Here is a 10753-nt window from a genome sequence, read left to right as displayed (position 1 = left end):
CATCTTTAAATGGGACATACTCCTTCTTTTTGGAATTGCAACTCCGTTCAAGCATGTTTTAGCAAGAGTTTACAGAATGCTGGGAGCTGTAGTCTACAAACATTGGATCTAGTCCTAAAAGCAATACTGTTTTAAATACAATCTATCTACACAAGGTTGAGTATTGGATTGAAGCAGTGAGACTGCGAAGATGTTATTATAAATGTTCTTAGGAACAAGCATATGTACAATGTGATAATAGCATTATAGTATTTTGGCAGTTTACATACAGACTGGGTGTGTTCAAAGGCAGAGTCAGAATTCAGTACAACGTGAACATAAAATCACATCATTCATTTAGTGTCAAACACACACACACACTGGTTAAAATTGAGCATTTTGCTCAGGCAGTCAGGCAACATCCAGATCTGATGGTTGCAGAGCATAGTCAGACCCCAGCTAGAAGTGTTCTGCAGGAGCATTAAGGCCCTTAAGACACATGTGGATCTTCGCAGCATTAAATGCGTGGTTCACACTGCAAGTTTTTTTTAAAAAAGCTGACCAAAGTATAAATATGCTTAGCGGTTTCAAGCTTAGGCAATAGGACATGCCACTAGCGTATTTACGTGGCTGCCAGCTTTTTTAAAAACTGCTGCGCGGAATGCACCAAAAACTCAGCAAAAAGCTTGTGTGTGTCCAGGGCCTAAGGGCCAAAGAATATGGACACCATCCACTTGAAAGCAGAGGAATTTTAAGTTCCACAATCCATCACTTCACAGAAGAACAAAGTGAGGGTGGTCTGTATTACACTAATGGGGTGGGGAACTGTTCCCAGTGAGTACAGAAACAGTATCATGGGTTCCTTTCAATCTGTGGCATTATGTATGTCTGTGTAAAAAAAAGTTTTTTTAAGTTTAGATAATGTTTATATACCTTTTTGAAATAAGCCTGACTAAATGCACTTGTGGCAAAAGGGAGGTATGTTTTCCCTAGGAAAATATATGGAGAAAAGGATGTTAATCAGAAAAGGAGTGCAAGAATGTTTGCTCCTAAAAAGCATAAAGAAAAAGTAATTAATGAAAATACCATTGATAAACATGCCCAATTATAGACCTTTATCAGAAATAACCCTCTTGTATTTTCCAGGAATGATCTAAAAATCAACACCTTACACCAGGGGTGTCTGGGACACATTGGAAAAAGAAATATTGTCTGGGGCCACACATGAAATACACTTTTGATTTGTAAAATTAAAGAAAATACAAGGAAAAGAACTACAATACCAGTTGGATAGCCAGATGGAGCCATACATTAGAATATGGGACACCTGGATATTAAACAGACTTATTATTATATTATTATTACTAACTGGGCAATTAGCAGAGTCCCCCTCCTCCCTACTCCATACGTCACCACATTGTTACAAGCTGGCATAGTAAGGCTGTTCCTAACAAGACGACAGACTGAGGTGGTTAATGTGTCTGGACTTAGAGAGCACAAAGTGTTATTTCACTCTCGTTTTCTCTGTAATTCCATTCATTTATTTCTTAATTTCTTTCTTTTTTCCCTTCTCTTCCTTTTCTCTCTACTTCAAGCTGGGCAGCATTTATATCCATCCGGGGCCGCAGGTTGGAAACCCCTGCCTTACACATTAAACTCATATGATAATTGCTTGATTGGTTTTTATGTGAATTGTATCACTAGGGTGTAACTGAGAGCTGAGAGTTCCTCTATGTACTGGAATGTCCTGCAGTTGTATTCCTCCTGTTTAGTTTAGATGCATCATGTGAAGCAACAACTCTGATCTTTAGAAGAGAATAGGGATTAAAGACAGATTGGGCATATGTGTAATGGAAACCGATTCTCACCATGCTTCTGATGGCGTCCAAGATGGCGGCGCCCTGCCTCTCCATGTGGATCCTGCTGGTCGCAGCGCTGTGACGCCAGCATATTCTCGCCCGCCGATTGGTCGCCGGCGACAGAATGGACGCCGGCATCAGAACGCCAGCGTCGGGATGCCAGCGTCATAACGTCATTGCGTCCAAACTTTTGGCGCCAAGACTGGCCTATTTAAAGGAGCTTGGACACTGCAACATTGCCCAAGCATAGGTTTCACTTTGTGTATTCCTGGGAGTGATTATAGCTTGTCTAATGCATTCTTGTGTACCGACTTCTGCCTGTTTAAACGTATTGACCCTTCTCTGCCTGGATTGAACTATTGCCTGGACTTTGACTATTCTCTTGTCTAATCCTCCTGTTACCTCGAACCCCGGTCTAACAAACTGCCTCCTCCTAGGTCCTCACTCCTAACTGTGCCTTCGGGCCCTTACAATATGTACATCTCTTTGAGCCTGTGCATATTCAACTATATTAAAGTAAAATAAAAAACAACACAGTCACACACCTCTGCAATTGCTGAGTCACTAAACTTGCTAGCACTTATTTTCATTAGTACCACTTCCCTTCAGGACATTTTTCTTTTACGTTATTACAACTAAATTTAAAGTAATTTGGTCCCTATTTGTAAATGTTTGTGATTACACGCCTGTGGGAGATCCCATTGCTTTTAGGTGAGAGGAAAAACTTGTTGGTGCACTGGAATAATTAGTCCAGAAAAATGGATACCACTTTTGTACAGAAATGAAGGAAAACATGTTTCTCGGGTTACCTCTGGGATAATAATAAGACCAAGCTTGATTACAACTGCGAAGGACTGAGAGTAGGGCAAAGGAAATAAACACAGGTGTGGGACCTGTTATCCAGAATGCTGGGGACTTGGGGCTTTCCAGATAACAGGTCTTTCCATAATTTGGATCACCATACTTTGTCTGCTAAAAAATAAATTAAACATTAAGGTGGTATTTACTAAAACTTGCATTTATCTAATTGTTTTATTAAAAAAAAAGTGAAAACTTGATTTTTCAGATTATTGGATGAAAACAAGCATGGATCATGATGTCAAGAAACATCTTCAGGGACATCTGACATTGACTTCTACATGACCACGGTTTTAGATGGAGTATTTTTGGATATTCAGATTTTTAGCAGCTTTGGGGTATAATAAATCTCTAGTTTTTTTTTCCCTTTTAAAAACTCGACCAGAACAATTTGAGGTTTAATAAATAGGCCCCTTGTTTAATCCCAATAGAATTGTTTTGCCTCCTATAAAGATTAATTATATCTCAGTTGGGATCAAGTACACTGTACTGTTTTATTATTAAAGAGAACAGGGGAGTAATAAAAAAACAATGAGAATTATTTGATAAAAAGGAGACTATGGGAGACAGTCTTCCCTTAATTTCCAGATAACAGGTTTCCAGACCAATGGATCCTATACCTGTACAGCATTTTCAATTGCCTTTTTTAAACTTAATTGCTCATTAACTAAATGGGACATAGAACATGTGGGCTTGAATTACTTTAGGTGCCATGTCCTTAATGAACAACAAAATATAAGTGCAATTTGTTAGGCACAACCCAATGACTCTAATATTCATAGACAATTATTTGCCCAGATGCAGCTAAACCTTTACGCTCTGATTTTCTTTCCACTTCCCATCCAGACATTAATAGTGCAACTACAACATTTCTAAGGAAGGACCAAGCCCAAGCAGCAATTTACTGCAAAGTGCATTAGGATCGCTACAACCAAACAGTTTGCTGTCTACCTGGTGCCAGGGTTTGGCATGTGGTTGATCGGGTAGACAAATTATTGGGTGGGGCTGGGCACAACCCAACTGTCTTAGTGCATATCTGTACTAATGACAAAATAAATGGTAGATGGAAGAAATAAAAGAGTGATTTCAGGGATCTAGGCTCTAAGATCAGGGAAAGGTCTTCCAATGTCATCTTTTCTGAAATTTTGCCTGTGCCACGTGCAAATTTAGGAAAACAGCGGGAGCTTAGGGAGCTAAATGCGTGGCTCAAGTCTTGGTGTAGGAAGGAAGGGTTTGGGTTCCTAGAGCACTGGGCTGATTTTTCCTTGGGGTACAACCTATACAGTCATGACAGTTTGCACCTCAATGTAAGGGGGTCCACTGTGCTAGAGGAAAGAATAGCTAAGAGGCAGGGGGGGGGGCGGTGAGATACAGAATTATGGGGAAGCTAGGGTAGACGGGGCAGTGGGGTTAGTAAGGGGTCATGGGGGAGGAGTGATGGGGGCAAACAGTTTACCAGCTAAGGAGGTCCCTCTGTTACAAGGAAAACAGAATAATACTAACTTAACATATAATTCTCCACTAAGTAATGCAAACTTCAAAAGTAAAAGTAGTAACCTCCGCTGTATGCTGGAAAATGTGAGTTTGTCCAGTAAAATGCGAGACCTAGAATTAATTGCATGCTCTAAAAATTATGATATAATTGGTATCACTGAGACCTGGTGGGATGAAACATGTGACTGGATTGTGAATTTAAATGGTTACACCCTTTTTAGGAGGGACATGGGGATAAAAAAGGATGGAGGAGTGTGTTTGTATGTAAAGCCTGAATTAAAGCCATGCGCTAAAGAAATAACAATAGCTGGCACTGGTGAGGGTGTAGAATCACTCTGGGTAGAGATTTTGACTGGGCAAAAGGCTACAAAGAGAATTATCATTGGTGTATGCAATAAACCACCTCGTAAAAGTGTCGAGTATGAAGCCCAGCTACTCTTGCAGATACAAGCGGCTTCACAGCTGGGTCAAGTTGTTGCTATGAGTGACTTCAATTATCCAGACATTGACTGGGGTAATGGGGTTGCCAAGACAGAAAAAGCTAGTAGGTTTGTAAATATGCTGAATGACAACTTTTTATTCCAGCTCGTTCAAGAACCTACTAGGAATAACTCTCTTTTGGACCTTGTAATAACTAATAATACTGAACTCATCTCTAACATTTGTGTGGGTGAGCATTTAGGGAATAGTGATCATAACATGGTCTCCTTTGAGATTCTGTTGCAGAAGCAATTCTATAAGGGAGTAACTAAAACACTAAATTTCAGACGTGCAAACTTTGACAGTATAAGGGCATCTCTGCAACATATTAAGTGGGAAATGCTTTTCACAGGGTTAAACACGGAACAAAAATGGGAAGTCTTTAAAATGCTGCTTAATAAATATACTTGTCAGTATATTCCCCTTGTAAGAAAGGAAAGATGTTGCAAAGCAGAAATTTTATGGTTCAATAGAAGTGTTGGTGTTGAGGTGGGTAAGAAAAGACATGCTTTTAAGGCTTTCAAGTTCGCTGGGACAGCCGAATCATTTATAAGGTACAAGGAGGCCAATAAATCATGCAAAGAAACTATAAGGCAAGCTAAAATTGATATGCAAAATGATATTGCAGCAAGCAGTAAAAAGAATCCAAAATTATTTTTTAAATATGTTAATCGTAAAAAACTGAAGCAGGAAGGGGTGGGACCTTTAGTATCAGAGGGGGGTCTGCTGGTTGATGAAAACAAAATAAAAGCGCAGATTCTGAATTCATATTTTACGTCTGTCTACACAAATGAGGAACCAGTTAATGAAGGTGCCCTTCTTAATAGTCCCAATTCTAGTAATACAACTAATGATGCATGGTTCACACATGAGGAAATTCAAAAGAGACTAGAACATGTTAAGATTAACAAAGGTCCAGGGCCAGATGGTATTCATCCCAGGGTAATTAGCGAGCTTAGCTCTGTGATTGACAAACCTCTTTACTTAATTTTTCAGGATTCATTGAGATCTGGCATAGTGCCGAGAGACTGGTGAATTGCTAATGTGGTGCCTCTATTCAAAAAAGGATCCCGTTCTCAGCCTCAAAACTATAAGCCAGTTAGTCTGAAGTCAGTGGTAGTAAAGCTTTTTGAAGGGTTAATAAAGGATAAAATACTGGACTTTATAGCAAATCATAATACTATGAGTTTGTGCCAGCATGGTTTTATGCGTAATAGATCTTGCCAGACTAACTTAATTTCTTTTAATGAGAAGGTAAGCAGGGACCTCGATTCTGGGATGGCAGTAGATTTGATTTACTTAGACATTTGATACAGTGCCACACGAAAGGTTACTGGTTAAATTAAGGAATGTTGGCCTGGAACATAGAGAACTGGCTAAAAGATAGACTACAAAGAGTGGTGGTAAATGGAACATTTTCTAATTGGACCAGTGTTGTTAGTGGAGTACTACAGGGCTCTGTACTAGGTCCCTTGCTTTTCAACTTGTTTATTAATGACCTGGAGGTGGGCATTGAAAGTACTGTTTCTATATTTGCAGATGATACTAAATTGTGCAGAACTATAGGTTCCATGCAGGATGATGCCACTTTGCAGAGTGATTTGTCTAAGTTGGAAAGCTGGGCAGCAAACTGGAAAATGAGATTCAATGCTGATAAATGCAAAGTTATGCACTTTGGCAAAAATAATATAAATGCAAGTTATACACTAAATGGCAGTGTGTTGGGAGTCTCCTTAAATGAGAAGGATCTAGGGGTCTTTGTAGATAACAAGTTGTCGAATTCTGGGCAGTGTCATTCTGTGGCTACTAAAGCAAATAAAGTTCTGTCTTGCATAAAAAAAGGCATTTACTCAAGGGATGAAAATATAATTATGCCTCTTTATAGGTCCATGGCGAGTCCTCATCTGGAGTATGCAGTGCAGTTTTGGAGTCCAGTCCTTAAGAGGGATATAAATGAGCTGGAGAGAGTGCAGAGACGTGCAACTAAACTGGTTAGGGGGATGGAGGACTTAAATTATGAGGGTAGACTGTCAAGGTTGGGGTTGTTTTCTCTGGAAAAAAGGCGCTTGCGAGGGGACATGATTACACTTTACAAGTACATTAGAGGACATTATCGACAAATAGCAGGGGATCTTTTTACCCATAAAGTGGATCGCCGTACCGGACCCACCCCTTCAGACTAGAAGAAAAGAACTTTCATTTGAAGCAACGTAGGGGGTTCTTCACAGTCAGGACAGTGAGGTTGTGGAATGCACTGCCGGGTGATGTTGTGATGGCTGATTCAGTTAATGCCTTTAAGAGCGGCTTGGATGATTTTTTGGACAGACATAATATCAAAGGCTATTATGATACTAAACTGTATAGTTAGTATAGGTATGGGTATATAGAATTCATGTGAAAGTAGAGAGGGGTGTGTATGGATGCTGGGATTTCATTTGGAGGGGTTGGACTTGATGGACTTTGTCTTTTTTCAACCCGATTTAACTATGTAACTATGTTGATGTGCATAGCGCTGTGAAATATGCTGGCGCTATATAAATAAATGTTAATAATAATAATGTGTTGCTCTAAAGAAAAGTGTTTTTTTAAGATAGCAGAAGTGCCAGCCTGGGGTCCCAAGTTAGTGATTACATTCACTCTAAATATAACTAATACTCTACTCACTTGGAGAGTGAGTGAGCTTAGCTGCAAGAATAATGGCTCTGCAGCAAAACTAATATGAGCTTGCATGGTTCAAGGTGGATTTTTCCCTCATGTCTTTTTTAATATCATTGGGATGTGCGTTCACCGTAATTGACCTTGGTGAGTAGAAAATATTATTTTTGTTTAAGATAGCTAACATGCAAAATAGAAACGACACCTTCCTTATAACAGTCAACAGTATAACACATTTAGCAAGGACCTGTAAAAGGTGAGATGAATGATAGCGTTGACATAAGATCAAAATTCCTTTCAATTGAGATTAAGCAGTTGCATTTCGGTTTGATTGTCTCAGGTATGTACTCCTGGAGTGCTATTATGAGTGAGTCTACCACACCCACATATATGTCTAGCGTTTATGGACAACAGAAATAATTACACATTCTGCCACTGTAATTATCAAGAAGCCTGGAGAGGCACATGATGCAATACACTGTTTAACTTGTTCTTCTGAACTGTCAGCAGTTTTCATAAGGATGCCAATCCCAGAAGTGCCCAGCTGTCGCGTCTCTGAAACTACTGTGTGTTAGCCTTATATTTCATCTCCATTGTGGCAGAAACTCAATCACTGCTACTTGCTTCCAGATTGAATATTCTTGTTTACTCAATACTATAACTGCTTAGGGTGGTGTCTGAATGGGAGATTAGTCGCCCAGCGACAAATTTCTACTACAGGTGACTAATCTCCCCAAATGCCTTCCCGCTGGCAACAATGCAAATCGCCGGTGGGATGGTATATGTAGCGCTTCGTTTTCTGAAGTCGCCCGAAGTTGCTTCAAAAGGAAACCAGGCAACTTTGGAATTCCTCCACACAAGCTATAACTCTTACGAAGCACTGGGCTGCAGGCTGACTTTGGGGGGCTGATTCACTAAGCTCGAGTGAAGGATTCGAATGAAAAATACTTCGAATTTCGAAGTATTTTTTGGGTACTTCGACCATCGAATTGGTTAAATTCGTTCGAAGTCGAACGAAATCGAACGAATCGAACGAAAAATCGTTCGACTATTCGACCATTCGATAGTCGAAGTACTTGCCCTTTAAAAAAAACTTCGACCCCCTACTTCGGCAGCTAAAAGCTACCGAAGTCAATGTTAGCCTATGGGGAAGGTCCCCATAGGCTTGCCTGTGATTTTTTGATCGAAGGATTTTCCTTCGATCGTTGGATTAAAATCCTTCGAATCGATCGATTCGAAGGATTTAATCGTTCGATCGAACTGAAAATCCTTCGATCGATCGATCGCAGGATCAGCGCTAAATCCTTCGACTTCGATATTCGAAGTCGAAGGATTTCAATCCGAGGGTCGAATTTCGAAGTATTTTTAACTTCGAAATTCGACCCTTAGTGAATCGGCCTCCCCGTGTTAGTTCACACGAGGAGACTACCTCAGCATGTTTTCCCATAGGCTATAATGAAAAGTCGCCTGCGCTAAAGCAAACATGGCGATGCGTTTTCCAAAGTCGCCCGAAGTTGCCTCCGTGAGTCCTCTGTCAAAAGAAATACTGTATTTCTTTCCTTCTATTGTGTACACATGGGCTTCTGTATCAGACTTCCTGCCTTCAGCTTAAACCTCCTTGCCCCAGGCGTGAGCATGCTCAGTTTGCTCCTCTCCCCTCACGCTGAAATCTGAGTTATAGGTGAGCAGGGAGAGATTCAGGCAGAAAGTGATGTCACACCAAGCTAATACTGCAGCTGCTATCCTAAACAAACAGAGAGTTTCTAGAGAATAAAACGTTCTACAGAATAAATATAGCATTCTAGCTTGCACCATTGCATCTAATCTATTGGCAAGAAATGCCTCCGTAGCTTTCCTTCTCCTTTAACGTAACTACAGAGCAAGTGTTAACGCTAAACCTTTGCTTAACGATAATGCGTGATTTAATATTTGCCAGCGAATGATTTTACAGTGCGAGCAGTGCTAAACAAAAACGTAATTTTAAACAACACTGCAATTTTAATTACATTTCCCCTATAGTGTGCAAAGCAGGGCTGGAACTAGGGGTAGGCACAAGAGGCATGTGCCAGGCACTTACCTTATATGCAGCCTACCCCTAGTCCGGCAAGTGTTACCACATTGAAAAGTGGGTGCGCTCTGTGAAGTCCAAGTGCTTTGTGCAAAACTTTGCACGCGCGCCCTCGGCTGAGTACGGTTACGCACAATTACGCATGTGTCCTCAGTTACGCACGCATGTACTCGGTTGTGCGTGGTTAAGCACGCCTTGCGCACAGCTGTGGCGGGGAACCCAGTTGCCAACGGCTAGCAGGGTTGCCTGGGGCAACTGACCGACCTGGCCCGGCACTGGTGGAATGGAATGAAAAGGGATGGGATAAAAGCATAACGGTACAAGCATTCCTAACCCATATGACTTCATTGGCTCCCATAGATATAGAAAGATGTCATTATAGATGCTGCATGTATTGGTACAGCTAGTTTGTGTCCTAATTGGTGCATTGCATACAAAATGCAGAGATGCTATTTAGCAGGCCCCAGCAATTATTAGTTAAGCTGGAATTATATAAAATATATTATGTCATGGGTAAAAAACGTGTTTCCAGAATATAGCACTTAGCACTTTGCATTTACTTTGTAAGGTGTATTGCTTAATGTATCAGCTGCTAGTAACGTTCATATTTAGATGTTCTATTACTTTATCAGCACTAGCTGCATGTGTAGTAAAGCTTTAATTGTTAATAAAAGAAAGTTATATGCAAACTGACAGTAATTTTCCACATCATTTTTATTTGATTTTTCTACTATTTTTCCACTCTCAATAAAAGGAGCAAATCATTTTCCATCTTTTTTTAGTGCTACAACCAGTTTGAGGATATATCCTATAAAAGGCCTGAGGGGCTTCCCCACATGTATTTCCCACTAACTAAGAAAGTTAGTTTTGTGATTCATCTTTGTTTCATATAAAAATAAAAACAAGTTATGACATATAAGGATTCTTTGCAACACCACATAAAATTAGCCACTCATCATTTAGGCTGCCATAAAATATACTAAAGATTTCATGAGTTTCTAACACTCAAGTGCAAATGAGTCAATGACTCCTGTGGTTTGTTCTGCAAATAAAGGCACAATGCAGCTTGTTTGCATGTTTTTTTGTGGCAGACTTTATACTGCTGATAACTTATACAAATACTTGTGCTGGCTTATAAACAATGTGCAGTTGTATCCAGAAAATAATGCTTGATATGAAATAAGGGATGAGTGAGTGTGTAATTACTTAATTTGTGCACCTCCATTCTGCCTGAGGTTGCTTACTTCATGAGGCCCCTCTCTCCACATGGCTAGTTCATAACGTAACTGAGGATGTAACCGAGGACGCGCGTGCGTTGTCATGTGTTTAAAGCATTAGGCTGCAGATATAAATAATTGCG

Source organism: Xenopus laevis, chromosome 8L (assembly GCF_017654675.1).
Source record: "Xenopus laevis strain J_2021 chromosome 8L, Xenopus_laevis_v10.1, whole genome shotgun sequence".
NCBI lineage: Eukaryota > Metazoa > Chordata > Amphibia > Anura > Pipidae > Xenopus > Xenopus laevis.
This window is presented reverse-complemented; position numbering follows the sequence as displayed.